Here is an 18,514-nt window from a genome sequence, read left to right on the forward strand (position 1 = left end):
CTTTGCAAGGTGAGCCATCCCGACGTGTGGGATTTGTGCACAGTGCACAGGTCTTACATTTTGGTTCATTGGCCGGGAATCGGCTCTCTCTGGGACCAGGGACTAGAGAATGGAGGATTGCTCGAGCAGGTACCATGGTTGTCTCTGTCTGTCTGCTGTATCTGTCTTTGTGTCTTTGTTGTTTGCTGTAATCTGGTTTCGGTTTTCGGTGGCTCTGGGACGGAGACATCGGTCTGGTTTCTGATTTTCTGAGGCTCCGAGATGGGGCCATCGGTCTATTGTGGTCATAGCGGCGGGTAGACGTACCAGCACGTCACAGCCACAGGAATCCTGGAGGACGCTCCAGATTCCTCTGTGGGAGGAGAACAAGTTTGGCTCCATGGGAGATCTCTAGGAAGGAGACCCCCCCGAGGTCTCTGATAATCTGGTTGTGGCGCCCGTGGCAGGGGCGCGTCAGTGTTCTGGTTTTGTTTGTCTGGTTGCATGTGTGTGGGGACTGATGATTTTCTGGGGCGACATGGGGCAGACTGTCTCAACCCCTTTAGGTCTGACTCTGAAATACTGGACTGATGTGAAGGACAGGGCTAATAATTTGTCTGTGCAGGTGAGAAGGAATAAGTGGGCAACACTTTGTTCTTCGGAGTGGCCGACTTTCCAACTCGGGTGGCCTGCTGAAGGTTCCTTCTCTCCGCCATTGATCACAGTGGTAAAAAGAAAGATTTTCAATTCTGAAAGCCACCCAGACCAGATACCTTATATCATTGTCTGGGAAGATCTAGTCATGGATCCTCCTCCGTGGGTCCATCCCTTTGTTCCCCTAACAGGTCCATCGGCTGTATTTGCCCTTCGAGAAATGGAAAAGAAGCCAGAAGTCCTACCCTCCACTGATTCAGACTTGCTTCTTCTAGACCCTCCCCCTCCCTATCCCCCTTCTCTCCGACCACAGGCAGTCCGCCCGTCAGCTCCGCCAGAGGACCCACAAGGACCCGAGAGAGGGCCTGCTCAAGGGACACGCAGTAAATGAGTGGCCTCTTCAGAGGCAATTCCTATCTTCCCCCTGCGGGCTTATGGCCCTCCTGATGAAGAGGGCAACCAGCCCTTACAGTACTGGCCTTTCTCCTCTTCCGATCTCTACAATTGGAAATCTCAGAATCCCCCCTTCTCTGAAAACCCCCAGGGTCTCACTAACCTTGTAGAATCCCTTCTCTTTACTCATCAGCCCACCTGGGATGACTGCCAGCAGCTCCTCCAGGTCCTGTTCACCACTGAGGAAAAACAACGAATCCTCCTGGAGGCTTGAAAGAATGTTCCAGGAGACGATGGGCAACCTACCCTCCTCCCTGATGTTATAGATGCAGGATTCCCATTGACCAGACCAAACTGGGATTTCAACTCGGCAGAAGGTAGGGAGCACCTGAAAGTCTATCACTGGGCTCTAATGGCAGGTCTCCGAGCGGCAGCTAGGTGCCCCACCAATTTGACTAAGGTAAGAGAGGTAATCCAGGGGCCCAATGAGTTTCTGTCAACATTTTTGGAAAGACTCATAGAGGCATTCTGTCAGTTTACCCCGTATGATACTAGTGGTGAAGAACACAAGGCTACGGTGACAGTTGCTTTTATTGACCAGTCTAGAAGAGACATCAGGAAGAAACTGCAGAGGCTTGAAGGGTTACAAGAAAAGTCATTGAGGGAATTAGTGCAGGTGGCTGAAAAAGTTTATCATAATAGAGAGTCGGAGGAAGAAAAAGAAGAGAGAAAGCAGAAAGAGCAGGAAGCTAAAGAAATAAAGAGAGAAAAGAACCAAGAAAGAAATTTTCACAAAATCCTGGCCACTGTAGTCAGGGAAACTAGGGAACCTAGTAAGACCATACCGGGCAACAGGAAGGGACCCCTGGCAAAGGATCAATGTGCGTAGTGCAAGGAGAAAGGACACTGGGCTCGAGAATGCCCCAAGAAAAAGAAAACGCCTCAGGCCCCCAAAGTCTTGGCCCTGCAGGAAGACAGTGATTAGAAGGGATGGGGTTCAGACCCCCTCTCCGAACCCAGGGTAAATCTAACAGTGGAGGGGAAGCCTACTCAGTTCGTGGTAGATACTGGAGCTGAAAATTAAGTATTACAACAAGCAAATGGACCCCTTCTCAAAAAGAAGTCGTGAGTACAAGGGGCTATAGGGTACAGGCAGTACTCATGGACTACCCGAAGAATGGTGGACCTAGGCGTGGGCCAGGTATCCCACTCGTTCATTGTCATTCCTGAGTGTCCCTACCCACTACTGGGAAGAGACCTCCTCACCAAAATGGGTGCTCAAATTCATTTTAACCCCGAGGGACCTCAAGTGTTAAACCAACAAGGAAAGCCTCTCCAGGTACTAACTCTCAGGCTGGAAGATGAATACCAATTGTTTGAAAAACAAGGGCAGGAGACCAGACAGATGGACCGGTGGTTAGAAAACTACCCCCAGGCGTGGGCAGAAACTGTGGGGATAGGGAAAGCTAAAAACTGTTCCCCCGTCCACATAGAGCTGAAGGCTCAAGCCAGTCCTATAGCTGTCCGACAATACCCAATGTCCCGAGAGGCACACAAAGGCATCCGACCCCACATTGTGCATTTGCTCCAGCGGGGGATCTTACGAAAGTGTCAATCAGCCTGGAACACGCCCTTGCTACCCGTCCGAAAACCTGGGACTAATGACTACTGACCAGTCCAAGACCTCTGAGAGGTAAACAAGTGGGTGGCTGACCTCCACTCCACAGCTCCTAACCCCTATAATCTTTTAAGCTCTTTACCCCCAGACAGGACCTGGTACTCGGTACTGGATCTCAAAGATGCATTCTTCTGCTTACCATTGGCTGTAAAAAGTCAGGATTACTTTGCCTTCGAGTGGAAAGATCCAGAAACTGGCCTAGCAGGGCAACTCACGTGGACCTGCCTGCCTCAAGGATTCAAGAACTCACCCACCATCTTTGATGAGGCCCTCCACCAAGACTTGGCTATGTTCCTGGCCTCTAACCCCCAGGTAACTCTGTTACAGTATGTAGATGACCTCCTCCTGGCAGCAGCCAACGAGGAACTGTGTCTGGAAGGAACAAAGTGTCTCCTCACAGAGTTGGGAGAACTGGGCTATTGAGCCTCCACCAAAAAGGCTCAGATCTGCAAGCGACAGGTCAGTTACCTGGGGTACCTTCTTACAGATGGGAAAAGATGGTTGTCTGAGGCCAGAAAAGAGACAGTGTTTCACATTCCGCCACCCGCTAATCCAAGACAAGTCAGGGAAATTTTAGGTACTGCCAGGTTCTACCACCTATGGATACCTGGTTTTGCTGAGATGGCAGCCCCGTTATACCCCCTCACTAAAACTAGTCAGCCCTTCAAGTGGGGAAAAGAGGAGCAACAGGCTTTTGACAACATCAAGATGGCCTTAATGTCCGCACTGGCTCTGGGGCTCCCCGATGTAACCAAGCCCTTCCACTTGTATGTGGCAGAAAATAAGGGGGGGTTGCAAAGGGGGTCCTAACTCAAAAACTGGGCCCCTGGAAAAGGCCTGTAGCATATCTGTCTAAAAAACTAGACCCAGTAGCCTCAGGGTGGCCAGCTTGTCTAAGGATCATAGCGGCAGTCACAGTTCTGGTAAAAGATGCTGACAAGTTGACTATGGGACAGAGTTTGGTAATTTCGGCACCTCATGCCCTAGAGAGTATTGTCCGCCAGCCCCCCCCCACTGCTGGCTCACAAATGCTCGCATGACTCACTATCAGACTCTGTTACTGAATTCAGACCGGGTTACTTTTGCTACCCCAGCGAGCTTAAATCCAGCCACGTTGCTCCCAGACCCTGACCTTGACCCTCCTATCCATGACTGCCAACGAGTGCTTGCTGAGGCACATGGATGGTGGAAAGACTTGTCAGATCAGCCTCTGACGGACGCCAAAGTCACCTGCTTTACTGACGGCAGCAGTTTCCTGGAGGAAGGGGTACAAAAGGCAGGAGCCACTATAGGAGATGGCCAGAACCTGATATGGGCACAGACCTTACCTGCAGGAATGTCCGCCCAGAAGGCAGAACTCATTGCCCTCACAAAAGCCCTTGAACTAGGAGAAGGCAAAAGAATCAACATCTATACGGACAGCAGGTATGCCTTTGCCACTGCCCATGTGCATGGTGCCATCTATCAACAGCGGGGTCTGCTAACCTCTGGAGGAAAAGAAATCAAAAACAAGGCAGAGATCGTAGCCCTGCTAGAGGCCCTTCACCGACCACTGAAAGTGAGTATTATACACTGCCCGGGCCACCAGAAAGGGGATTCCCCCATTGCCAGGGGAAACAACTTGGCTGATTCTGAGGCAAGGGCGGCAGCCCACGGGTCCACGTCTATTTTGTTAGTTAACGTCCCTAAGCTAGAAAAGCCCAAGTTTAAATACTCTGCTGAGGACATAGCAGTGATCTCAAGGGACTCTAATAACCACTTTGATCAGGAAAAAGGGCGCTGGCATGCAGCATCAGGCAAGCCTATCTTGCCACAAGAACAAGTACGCACTATGATCAAACAAATGCACCAATGGACTCATCTGGGAATGAATGAATTGGTCCAGACCGCCCTGAGGACAAAATATCATATCATAAGGCTAAAACAATTAGCAGAGCAGATAGTTAAAAGCTGTGTACCTTGTCAAAAAGTAAATGTCTGGGGCCGGCCCGTGGCTCACTCGGTAGAGTGCGGTGCTGATAACACCAAGGCCCCGGGTTCGGATCCCATATACGGATGGCTGGTTCGCTCACTGGCTGAGCGTGGTGCTGACAACACCAAGTCAAGGGTTAAGATCCCCTTACCGGTCATCTTTTAAAAAAAAAAAAAAAAAAAAAAAAAAAAGTAAATGTCTGCAAAAATACAGCAGGACCTGGCAAGAGACTCAGGGGAGACAGACCAGGGATGTATAGCGAAGTAGATTTTACAGAGATCAAGCCAGGCAGATATGGTTACAAGTATCTCCTAGTTTTCCAAGGCCATGGGTTTGGATCCCTGTATAGGGCCAGCCCGTGGCTCACTCGGGAGAGTGCGGTGCTGACAACACCAAGGCCATGGGTTCGGATCCCAAGAAAAAAAAGAAAAAAGAAAAAAAAAAAAACAACTATCTCCTAGTTTTTATAGACACCTTCTCTGGATGGGTAGAAGCGTTCCCAACAAAACAAGAAACAGCCACAGTCGTGGTCAAGAAAATCCTGGAAGAAATCTTCCCACGCTTCGGGGTGCCCAAGGTAATCGGGTCCAACAATGGACCCACTTTCATTGCCAAGGTAAGTCAGGGAGTGGCCAGGTACCTAGGGGTCGATTGGAAATTACACTGTGTCTACAGACCCCAGAGTTCAGGACAGGAAGAAAGGATGAACAGGACTCTAAAAGAGACCCTGACTAAATTAACCATGGAGACTGGCGTGGACTGGGTGGTGCTCCTTCCCTCGGCCCTGTATAGAGCTAGGAACACCCCCTCCCGGTTCAACCTGATCCCCTTTGAAATTCTCTATGGTACCCCTGCCCCCTTGACTTTACTGGGGGATGCCTTTGAACCCACTTGCCACAGTAACAGTGACTTATATGCCAGGTTAAAAGGACTGCAAGCGGTGCAGAAGGAAGTCTGGATGCAGCTGGCGGCCGCCTATAAGCCTGGGACCCCCGAAGTTTCTCACCAGTTCCAGGTTGGAGACACAGTCTATGTGAGATGACATTGCTCCCAGACCCTGGAACCCTGCTGGAAAGGACCTTACCTGGTGCTCTTAACAACCCCAACAGCTGTGAAGGTGGACGGGATCTCCGCTTGGATCCATGCCTCGCATGTAAAACCTGCGCTGCCAGAGGACCAAGGACCGGGAGATGCCGCCTGGAGAGTCCAGAGTTCCAAGGAGCACCCCTTAAGACTGAAAATTGTTCAGACACCCTAAATGTTGTAAGATGAAAACTCTCTTGCTCCTCCTGTGCCTAACAATTCTCTTCCAGGGCGCAAAAGCTAGCAGCCCACATATCCCCAGAAATTTCACTTGGTACGTTGTAAATGGGGTGGGAGATACAATCTGGAGTCAATCCAAGGTAACTACAGGAGGGTGGTGGCCTGACTTATTTCCAGATGTGTATAAACTAGCTTTAGGAGCCCCAGGCAACTGGGATTTAGAAGGATACTTTGATAGCCATGAACCCCCTGTCGCCCCCAGCCCACCAGGCCGCCCTGGGATATCAGGAGGGGTACGTTGCACAACCCCTTCTAGAAGGAGTTGGCTAAGTGCTCTCACCTTTTATGTATGCCCTGGGTTCCACCGCGACAGGAAGCTCAGCTCCCAGTGTGGAGAAAAAGCAGATTATTTCTGCAAGAGCTGGGGGTGCGAGACCACGGGAGACATATTGAGTCCATCGTCATCCTGGGATTATATAAAGGTAACTGCTAATTAAACCCACCAAAAGACTGTCCCTGCCTGCAAGGGATGGTGCCACCCCCTCCGAATGTCCTTCATGGATTCAGGAGAAAAAGCCATATGATGGGAAAAGGGATTTACATGGGGAGTACGATTTTATAAAACAGAATATGATGATGGGCTATTGTTTACCATCAAACTCAAAATAGAAACCCAGTATACTGCTGTAGGCCCAAATAAATACCTAGTTCCAGGGGTCAAACCAAAGACTACCCCAGCACCCGCGGGTACCCAACCAGAGTCCTCAGTCCCCACTACAGGGACAGAGGCAGCAGCACCAAAGGAAATAACTCAGCCCCCTGAGCCTAGGCCTCAAAAACAATCTGGATTATTCTGCTTAATTTCAGAAGCCTTCAAGGTCTTAAATAGTACCAACCCCAGTGCTACCCACTCCTGCTGGCTTTGTTATAATGTTGCTCCCCCATATTATGAAGGAATAGCCTTCAGAATAAAATTAATACTACAACTGATGTCTCCAACTGTCGTTGGCAGCAACGACAGGTCAAACTCACTCTGTCAGCTGTTACGGGGCAAGGAACATGTGTGGGAAAAATACCTTCCTCACACAGCCAGCTGTGCAACCAGACTCTTAACATGACCCAGTGGTCTAATGACACATATCTGTTGCCCCCTCCAGAAGGATGGTGGGCCTGTGCTACTGGGTTCACGCCCTGTGTCAGCTTACAGGTCCTAAAAGGGACCCAAGATTTCTGTGTCTTGGTTCGGTTGTTGCCTCGGCTCGTTTATCATCCCTATGAAGAACTATTATCATATTGGGATAAAAATAATGGGAACTACCAAACCAAAAGGGAGCCCCTAAGTATCACGCTCTCTGTCCTCTGAGGCTTAGGATTGGGAGCAGCTGGGGCAGCTACAGGAGCTTCAGTTCTAGTTATTCAACATCAGAATTACCAAAGTTTGCAGGCAGCCATATTAAAGAAATAGAAAATTCAATTACTAAATTACAAGAGTCCCTCACCTCTCTTTCTGAGGTGGTCCTACAAAATAGAAGGGGACTAGACCTCTTGTTCCTTCAGCAGGGGGGGCTCTGCGCTGCACTAAAAGAAGAATGTTGTTTTTACATTGATCACTCAGGGGTAATTAAAGACTCCATGGCCAAAATCAGGGAAGGCCTAGCCAAAAGAAAAAAAGAGAGAGAACAAAATCAGGGTTGATTTGAGTCATGGTTCAACTCCACACCCTGGCTCACGACCCTCGTGTCGACCTTGTTAGGACCACTAATTATTTTAATATTGCTTCTGACCTTCGGTCACTGCGTTTTAAATCACTTACTAGCTTTTGTTAGGGAATGCATTAGCACTGTTCAGATTATGATGCTAAGACAACAATATTAACATTAAATTAAATCAACAAGAGACAGTATTTCATGATTGAAATACACACAAGAAAAAGGGGGGAAATGTAGAGAAAAATATAACTTTAACATACGCAATTTGCTTCTGTACTAATGCTTGCTAAAAACAAGAAAACATAACTAAAGCCATTTTAAGTAAGGCAGCTTCTAAGGGGTTACCTAGAGGCCAAGCAGAGTCAAGGCGGGCCCAGGCACGCTAGATTCCAGGAAGGGAAGAACCACCACCCGGTTCCAGGGACCAGCTCCTTATCTAGAGGCTGCCTGGCCTGACCACAAGAAAGATAAACGATTGGGAAATATACTGTTCCTTATCGGTGTGCCAGCCCACTAAAGACCACCAATAAATCTAAAGGTCACCTCAGATAACCCGTAAGCAGTATACAACTCATCCTGTTGCAAAAGTCTGTCTAAAAACCTGTATAAAAAGCACTTGTGTTAAGGGCTCGGGGCCGCTTCTGTCTTGAAGACTGAGCGACCCCAGCATGCTGGAATAAACTCCTCCTGCTTGATTGCAACGGTCTCTGTCTCATGGTCTTTGCAAGGTGAGCCATCCCGACGTGTGGGATTTGTGCACAGTGCACAGGTCTTACAAATTCACTCTCTAACTGCTTGAGCTGGGGCATCAGTTCTCTCCTGCCCTCAGCACTGCTGGTTCTCAGGCCTTCAGACCCAGGCTGAAATCTACAGCGTTGACTCTCTGGCTCTCAGGGCTTTGAACTATACCACCAGCTTTCCTGGGTCTGCTGCTTGTAGATGGCAGATCATAGAACTTATCAGCCTCCATAGTCATGTGAACCAATACCTTATAATTTATATACGCATATATCCTATTGGTTGTGTTTCCCTGGAGGACCCTGACTAATATACGTGTGTAGTTCAATGTCACCAGGCCTTTTTGGACAGTTTTTCTCTTCATCATATTTGCCTTGTGACAGTGTCAACTCATGACCGTTAGCCCCTTAAATCACATATCCAACACTAAGGCACTAAAGTGTACAGGGTAGATCTTACTGAAGATTTCACAGGGGAGAGGAGATGTAACTCTCTCACTCAGAAAAGCTTACTATGAAACTATTCTTTCTTCTGAATTCTTCTCCCTAGAGCAGCTCCTTCTTTCCTTTTCTCTCTGCCTCTCAGTCTCCTCTTTTGCCTCTCAGACCATGCCAGCTCAGTGCCCTCCCCAAATCTTCCCTCTCCAAATCCAGGACTGCTTGTATACTCCATTCAGCAAATCAAAAGCCAAACCAAAAAGTCCATCTACTGTTTTGTCAAACACACTCCTGGAGGGTGACCACTTCCTCCTGTCCTACGCCAATAGCTGAATGAGCTCCCTCGGGACTTGCAACACTCTGACCGTCTTAGCTAGAGTCCTGCCCTTACCGAGATTCGTCCTGGGGGTATGCTCTCTAACTTCACAGGTTTTCTGCATCTATTATTGCATTTAGTTTCTCTTGCAAAAGAGGAGACTGGGGTGCAGAGAGCTGAAGTCAATTGCTGAGAGGTACCCAGCTATTAGCAGTGGAGCCTGGGTTTCAGCCAAGGTCTCCTGACTTGAGGTCAAGAGCTTCTTCTACTTATTTGAGTCATCTCTGCTAAGGAGATGCCTGTGAAGCAAGCAAGTTTTCCAACCATTGACAATCCTAGGATGGTTCTTATTTCCACTGGTTTTCAGGAAAGGCAAATCAAAGTGACTGGGTGAATATTTTGGCCTTGATTCTGGACAGATTCGATTTGAGGCATGTTTTGTGAATGAGACATGGTCTCTGTCCTTGAAGAGCCCCCAGTCTTGCCAGGGACTGGCAGTGAGGTGAGAGGATGAGGTGAGGCAGGTAAACCACTAACCAACACAGTGTGATATGTCCCCCAATACCAAGGGAACATGCTCCATACTTAATTCTGACGAGGGAAGAAGCCCGCACAGAGGAGATGACATTTGAAAACTGAGCGAGGTCTAGTTTAATTTTGTCAGGTAGAAAGTGAGTCAGCTCTCAGCTTCCAGGTTGCAGGTGCGCAAGGGGTAAACTCCCTCGATTGTTCAGCATTCCCAGGGTGGAGCACGGAAAGAAGAGGTGGCAAATGGAATATACCTGAAACAGAGAAGGCTAGGCCTGTGAACCAAACTGACTCCATTTTCCCTGCGAGGACACTTTGTTACTTTTCCACTCCTCAGTCATGAGAACCCCTCAGAGCAAATGATTACCCCGAGGGCTGCCCTGACAAAACAGACTGCGATAAGAGAGGAAACAGATATTTACTGAGTTGCAAAACCCCTCCCCAAGGCTTGTTTGCTATAATTGTAAAAGTTACAGACTAACCTTAAGACCCCTTTAGGAATTCCCACCTGCGCACAAAGCATCAAGGTGACTGCACAATGACCCTCCTGAGGTGACAATGATGAACACCACTGCCTACTGAGCATGCACCCATGATGCAACCAGGAAGAACAGAACAAACCACCACCAGTGACGCTGGCCTGACACCCCTTAACTCCTTTCCCTATAAAAGACCCTGAAACAGCTCCCCTCGGAGGTCTAGCTTTACTGTTGCTACCCCCCACCTGGGTACCTCTCAGCAATTGACTTCAGCTCTCTGCACCCCAGTCTCCTCTTTTGCAAGAGAAACTAAATGCAATAATAGATGCAGAAAACCTGTGAAGTTAGAGAGCATACCCCCAGGAGGAATCTCAGTAAGGGCAGGACTCTAGCTAAGACGGTCAGAGTGTTGCAAGTCCCAAGGGAGCTCATTCAGCTATTGGTGTAGGACAGGAGGAAGTGGTCACCCTCCAGGTCTATCTCCTATTTTAATAAAGCATCGCTTGCTTTACTGTTGGGTACATTGTTCATTTCTATGACTTTGGAATCTGAGAGCCTAATTTAATCACTGGCAAAAATTGGAAAGCTTTGGGCACTGGAGAGGACTCTAGCTGCAAGAGGCGAGTGGCCACTGGGACTATTTTGCTCCCATGTCTCTGCTGCTGGTAGATCTGTCCTGGAGTCCCTGGCCTAAATTCTGACAAGGCAATGCTTTATTCTCTTTACCTTTCTCTGATTTTCTGAGCCCTCTTCTGTTTGGTTGGATTGTATCCACTTCTGTATAGGTGCACCCTGGAGGCCTCCTGGCTATGCTTTGTTTTTCTGATTTAAATCTAGTTGATACTTTTCTTCTTTATGCTGAAAACAGTGGGGAGAACTGCTTTTATCAATTACTGTTAATGGAATTGGTTGGCTCCGCCAAATGGGACTAGGCTAAACTGGACCCCACTGCTCCTCTTTTCTGTTTGTTTGCTTGGTTAGACATTTAGTTGAGTACCAGTAATCTGAATAAACCTTCCAATCCTTGCATCAACTTTTGGACTTTCAGGTCGTTTGTTTAACGCGAGAGGGCAAGCCGAGCCTGGCCTGTCGGTAACAAACCCATCACCCCAGTGGGAGAGAGCAGGGAAGGTTAGGAGGAAAAGCCACTGTTGAATGAGAGAACTCACAAATCAGTGGGGGGAGAGATAATAGGTGATCTCCAGGGTCCTTCCTAAAATAAGCTCAGAAGGCTGAGTGAGTGTCCTTGCCACCCTTTGTAAAAGGATGAGACTTTGCTCAAAGAACCCACTGGACATCTAAATGGATCCAGGAGACACTTCTGATGCAGTTCAGGGAGGAGGTTGGGCATAGAGGTGGCTGTTTTGGTCATGGTCACTGGGACCCCCTCCAGCTGCCTTGTCCTTAGAGCTGTGGCCCACCTGAAATTGTGTCCTGAGCCTAGGTCTGTGGCCACTGACATATGGCCATAGAGAGACAGCTTATTTCAGAAAACTATCCAGCAGGGAGAACTCAGAAGATATGTCTGTTATGGCTCCTGTCTGCTTTATAATGGATGTTAAAGTAGGTTGTGCTGAATGTCAGCCTCAAAAGTGTCCTCTTTGAGGTTCCTGGTTCCCTCAGTGGTCTACATGACCCTGTAATTCTTGCCTTTAATTGAAACACTCTCTCAATTAGCCACATGGTCCCACATTGATCTACATCGTAACTCAGACTTGCAGAGAAACAGCTTTTAAAATTTTGTGTAGGGTAGATCTGATCTTTCTAACAAGCTACTATCCATTGAGCAGAAAGAAAAGCAAAGCCCCTTTAGTCCATTCAGGAGACCAGTGCATTAGTTTAAATCATTCCCCTGGATGATGTTCTGGCTCCTAAATGCTCAGCCCCTGACAGGGTTACTCAGGCAGCTCCATTTCAGCTTTCCACCCATCCTTCTCCTTCCTGCAGAACAGAATCTGGGATATGGGGTGGGTCTGTGGCTTGTGTTCCTATGGCAGAAGATAGGCCCTTGGATCTGCAAGATGCCTCTTATCCTCCCTGGCCTTCACTGGTTTACCTCTGGTTTGGCCTGTCCTGGCCCCAAGCCGCTGACTTTAGCAAGGTAGGACATGGGGAGTCCTGGAGGTCTGAGGCCAGAAGGGACTCTGGCCTTTGTGTGGCCAGGTGTTGCTAACTGTGTTTATTTGAAAAGCCCCGATGAGGCCTGTCCCAGGTGGTCTGTGATGGAGACCACAACCAGCTCTAGCCAAACCAGGAGTTGGCTGACCCCAGTGGCAGACCCAGGGTCCTCAGAAGCCCCTTGTCACCTGGGGTTAGGGGTATCTGAGCTGCACTTCTGGGCTTCCTAAATAGGCCCCTTCATCCCATCCCTTCTACAGTCCACCTCAAAATCCCTGGGCTTCTGGCCAGGACATCCCAGAGCTGGTGAATGGGCCGTAGCCCAGGAAAAACAAGCTGAGATCAGGCTGGTTCTGCCAGGCTGTGGCCCTAGAGGAGAAATCCTGGCACTCCTAAGAAGCAGAAGGTGCCAGAGGGCTGCAGACAGGCCTGAATGCTGTGTAGAGGGAGGCCCCTGCCCAGCCCCTCCTCCCAGTGCTGGGCCAAGTAACAAGCAGCAAAGCTTGTACTTAATGCATCGGCAAAGCTGGATCACATGCACAGAAAAGGAGGGGATGGGCTGATGGTTGAAAAAAATCTTCAGAATGATCACACTTACTCTGCTGTACTTTACACTTATGCTTCAGGGTCCCGCTCAGGGCTTCAACATCCAAGTCTGGCCCCTTGCCACCAGCTCTTCCTTCTCTTCTCACTGTCAGCTCAGCTCACCGTGACAGCACCCACTCTGCCTGTTCTGTGACCTTTGCCAGATAGTTACTCAGGTAAGCCCACACTGCATCAACATTTCTGAGCACTGCCCTTGGCCAGCCCCTGGCCAGATGCTAAGAAGACAGAAGCGGGTAAGACATGGTAGCTGGCCTGCAGGGGCTCACAGCCCCATGGGGAGATAGACATATACAACTAATTATAGTTACAATAATTACTATTTTTTGAATGCCTTCTACGTGCTCAAATTTTTCCACAAATTATCTCTATCCCTCCCAACAACCCTGGGAGGGGGAAGGGAAGAGGCAGTGAGTACATCTCCAAGTTATCGATGGGGAACTGAAGGTCAGAGCAGTCAGTGCCACTCTTAGTCCGTTTTCTCTTGCTATAACAGAATATAACAGGCTGGGTAATTTATAAAGAAGAAAAATTGTATTTCTTACAGTTCTGGAGGCTGGGAAGTCTAATATCAAGGTTCTGGCATCTGGTCGGCTTCAGGTGAGGGCTTCTTGCTGCTTCAACACTCGGAGGGCACCACATGGCAAGAGGGCAAGAGTGTGCTGTCAGCTCAGGTCTCTCTTCCTTTTCTGATAAAGCCACCAGTCCCATCATGGGAGCCCCACCCTGATGATCTTTTCTCATCCTAATTACCTCCCAAAGGCCCCAACTCCAATCAACATAACGAATTTGGGGATTAAATTTCCAACATATGAAATTCAGGGGACACATTCAACCACAGCAGCCACCCAGCCAGTAAGTGGCAGAGCCCAGATTCCAGAGTGAGATTGCCTTTTTGCAAAGCCTGGGTGGCCCATGGCCCTGCCCCAACTTTACCTATAATTCTTCAGGTATCGTGAGGGCCTAGTGGGGGTACTGGGTCAGATTTGGCTGTCATTCTCAGGCATGGTCCAATATGGACTCTGCCCAGTGCAGAGAATATGTGCCTCTTGATTCACATGAGGGGCTCCCCTTGGGGCCTTCGGGCATTATGCACTGGAGGAGGGGGTGCATGCCGGCAGACCTGGGCATCTGGGGCTGGGGGCCTGGCAAAGGCTCACCTTCAGAGGGGCAGAGCCTGCTTCTGCTGCAACACCCAGAGCCTCGGTGGAAATCAGAGGGCTTGTTGTGTGTGGGTCAGAAAGGCCCAAAATGGAAGACTTATCAAAGGGTTCGACTGAAAAGATTTCATGAAGGGACTATTGTAGAATGTGGGCAGGCTTAAGAGAATTAAGATAGTGCTACCAGATTTTGCAAATAAAAATACAGGATTCCCAGTTATATTTACATTTCATATGAAAAATAAATAATTTTTTAAGGATAAGTACTTATTCCTGCTGTTATAATATTTGGGACATCCTTATATTAAAATTTTTTTTGTTTTTTATCTGACATGCGAATTTAACTGGGCATTTTGTATTTTTTTTTTTCTGGAAATGTGAGATTAAGGACACTGAAGAACTAACTACAATGGGAGGACAGGCCATGAGAGGCGATGGGAGGGAGCTGCCTGGCAGGATCCTGGTAGAGCTGAAGCTCCCAAGAGGTGGAGGAATGCAGCCAGCACCCTAGCTCAGCAAGGCAGGGAGGCGAGAGGCCAGGGGAGGAGTAAATATCTCCATCTCCTTCTCTCCTCACCCTCTGATCGGCTGTGCCTCCCTTTAGCAAAGGACAGAGCAGGGCAGAGAATGGATCTGGGCAGAGAGGCAAACACTAAAGAGTTGACACAGCTTACATGCAGATTTCTATCTCCTCCTTTCTCCATCCTCAGCTGTTTGAATTAATCATATTACTACCTCCTTCCCCTAGGACCTGCAATGGCTCCCACTGCCTACAGCACCAAGTTCAACCTTTTTAGCAATCAAAAGTCTTAGCATTTTCCCTATCATCCCCCAGAATGCATCCACCACTCCGAACAAACAGGACTCCTGGACAAACAAATTCATTGTGTCTCGGTCCAGCCTCAGGGCCTTTGCTTATGCTGTTTTGTTAGACAGTCATGGAACTTAGAGCTGGAAAGCCCTTTAGGAGGATCTGTTCTTACCCTCTTTTTGCCCAGACAGGAAACCTCAGACTTGGCAAGAGGAAAGGAAACACTTAGAGCTACTTCTTCTCCAGCTGACCAACCCTTCCTGACCTTAAGGCTCAGCCACGGTCTCTGCCAGGCAGCCATCAAGGACTGCCCAACCTGGCTTGGACATGTAGCTTGGGTCCTCTTCTTTTACCACTGCCTGCCTTGCTTCTAGCTGCTGCCTGTGTGAGTCCCTTTTCTGTGACCAGAATACTAGGTTCTCTTTCTTTGCTTTCCCTTCAGCGCAGTACTGGAATGTGAATGCAACAATTTTCTTTTTAAATTACATCCTTTGCTTATAGTTCAAGGATTTAATCATAGTTATTAAATAACTAAAGATCTGCCTAGTTTGGTACTTGTGGTATAATGGAGGAAAAAACACAGGCTTTGGAATCAGGTAAGTCTTTTTGAACTTACTCTGGTGAAAGAATTTCTTATTGCAGCTGGAAGTGTCACACACAGATTGGGGATCAAGTGTCCTGTCCTGGTAGAGTGAGGACCTTTCTGATGGACACTTAAACTACTTCCACATTCTGCACCACTTCCACTAAGACATGATAGCATTTGAACAAAATTAACTTTAATATAAAGTGTAATTTTTTAATTCAAATCAGGATTATCCAATATCTTTTTCTCTAGCTTTGCTCTTTTTCACCTGGGGTCCCTGGCTGGTGTCAAGGAGCTTGTGAATTCTTTTAAACAGAATACAGAATGTTGTTTTTTTGTGTTCATGTGCAGCTGAGGGGTGGGGTCAAACTCTTAAAAGGATCCAAGATGCCAGAAATAGTAAGCACCATGAGTCGAGGAGGTCGTTTCTTAACTGAAGACCCTAAACTAGGTACTGCCTCAACATCACCCAAGGAGCTTTTAAACCAGAGATGCCAGCCCCAGTTGTGGGGACATCAGCTCTGTACGTTAGCAAAGGAGCCCAAGAATCTGTACTCTTGAAAGAGCTCTTCACGTGACTTGGAAATCAGCCAAGGGTGGAACTTAGTGGTCTCGGGCAGTGGTTCTCAAAGTGTGGTCCCCTGGGTCATCGGCTTCCCCAGGAACTCATTAGAGACACAAATGCTCCACCTCCGCCCCAGACCCACCAGATCAGAAACTCCAGGGGAGGGGCCCAGCAATCTCGGTTTTAACCAGCCCTGCATGTGATTCTGATGCACTCTATAGTTTCAACACCACTGGCCTCAAGTGCCCTCTGACTCTGATGGACTGTCACCTTAGCCAATGAAACCAAAGCAAGTGCACATGTATGTGCTTGGTGCCACCAGGCACGCTCCTTCAGGGCATCCCCCTGGTAACAGGCTGTGTCTCTGGTGCAGTTTCTTCCACTGTGTGCTGGGTCCCCACCTTGGGGTTGCACACTGGCCCACCAGACTGAGACATCTGTCTTAGCTCCTTAAAGGTACAGGCCTTTGACTCTCAAGCCAGCATGAGGCCACCTAAGAGTGCCAGGGTGTTTCCTGCAGGCTCCAGCTCATTCACTGGTCCTGTAAGCTGAGGCAGTTGGGTGCAGAGACAGAAGCCATGAGGTGTGGTCAAGTGTTTACTCCTCCTCCTGCCTGTCCTCTCTTGCCCTGATTGTTCCCCATCTCAAGCGCTTTGCCTCCCTGGTTTGGTTCTGGTGGTTCCAGTGGGGCTGTTTTTGTTCAGCACAACCCTGGAATGCAAGCCAGCCAAGGCAGGTGAGGGAGAGCATGCCCTGAAGTAATGAAGAAGCGGCGATCTGTCCCTTTGCAGGCAACGGGGAATCATCCCGACTTGTTGAAAGAAGGTCTATGCACATCACAGACAAACACAGAGACTGCACAGTCGGTGTAGGAATATTAAGCAAAGTAAGGTTTGTCTCATTCCTCTTTGGAACGTAGTTGTCTCTTAGGTCATGGACTCTGTGCTTTATTCACCTGCTGACTGACCTGTGCAATTCCCCATCTGGACCTGACACAGCAGCGCTACCCGGCACGAGGGCAGGACTAGACAACCTCACCACACCTTCACGCCATTTCACAGCACGTTTCCTTCTCACAGCCATGCCCACTTGCATCAGTCAGGGTGCTCTACAGATGCAGAACCAACAGCAGGAAACATAAGGAGATTTATTTTAGGGAATTTGCTCATGCCATTATGGAGGCTGGCAAGTCCAAAATCTGCAGCCCAAAGATTCAGGAAAGAGCCTATGTTGCAGCTCAAGTCCAAGGGCTGTCCATGGGCAGAATTCTCTCTTACTGGGGCGAGGGCCTGTCTTTTGTTCCATTCAGGCCTTCCATTGGTTGGGTGAGGCCCATCACATTATAAAGGGCAATCTGCTTTACTCAAGTCTATTGATTTAAATGTAAATCTCATCCAAACACACCCTGACCAGGGCGAGGCCACCGCTCGGTGCCCCTGCACCCTGTATTTGATCTCTTGGTTGTTTGTTTAGGAGTCTTCAAAAGGGTACCCAGTGAGTCCCTGAGTCCATTGGTGCACTGTAGACGTCTGGACTCCTGGGTTCTTCCCCTACTCGGACTCCTCCAGCCAGACCCCACTGCTCTCCAAGTTGTCTGAAGGACTCTCAGCCATGTGGTCACCCAAAGGCCACGGTATTAGTCCATTTCTGCTGCTTATAACAGAAATACCTGAAACTGGGTAATTTATAAGGAAACAATATTTATTGCTTACAGTTTTGGAGGCTGGGAAGTCCAAAGTCCAAGGAATACATCTGGTAAGGGCCTTTCTCTTGGTGGTGGCTCTACAGCAATGTAGGGTATCACATGGCAAATGGCTGGACAAGAGAGAAAGAGCTTCTCCCACGCTCTCCTCTTAAAGCCATGGGAACCATGCTCATTACCACCCATTAAACCATCAACCACGAGTGGATCAATCCATTCATTAGGGCACAGTCCTCACAATCTAATCACCTCTTAAAGGCCCCACCTTTCAATTACCATAATAGATTTCCCACCCTCTTAACAGTCACAGTGGGGGTTAAATTCCAATCATGAACTTTGGGAGACACATTTTACCCATAAGAGCCACCAAGGCCCACTCTCCAAGGCCTGGGTGGTGATGGTGCTGGGCTCTGCTTCTTTGAACATAAGGGAGAAAAGTGCTGTCTCCAGACCTGCCTCCCACAAAGTCCCTCATGAAAGCAGCCCCCTTGGCTTCCTCTCTGCTCGGCCTGCACGCCCCTGAAGGGCCCCTCTCCACCTGGGGTTGCCAGAAACCTGCCAGAGCACCAGCACGCAGAGGGGTGAACAGTATAGAGCTTATTGACAGTATATACTTACACCTTTCCACTATTAATTTAGACTTGTTGATTGTGCAGTGTTTGCAATATTTTTATTTTTTAGAAACAGTTCTTTTACTTCAAAGCAATGTTATTCAATGAACAGATCATTAAATGTGGTGGTGTTTATACATTTTCATATTCCTGAAGGAAAAGCTTTAGGAAAAAAACACAGAATGTCATGTGCAATATGTCTGCTCAGCAAT

The sequence above is a fragment of the Cynocephalus volans genome, chromosome 14 (genome assembly GCF_027409185.1).
Source record: "Cynocephalus volans isolate mCynVol1 chromosome 14, mCynVol1.pri, whole genome shotgun sequence".
NCBI classification, from domain to species: domain Eukaryota; kingdom Metazoa; phylum Chordata; class Mammalia; order Dermoptera; family Cynocephalidae; genus Cynocephalus; species Cynocephalus volans.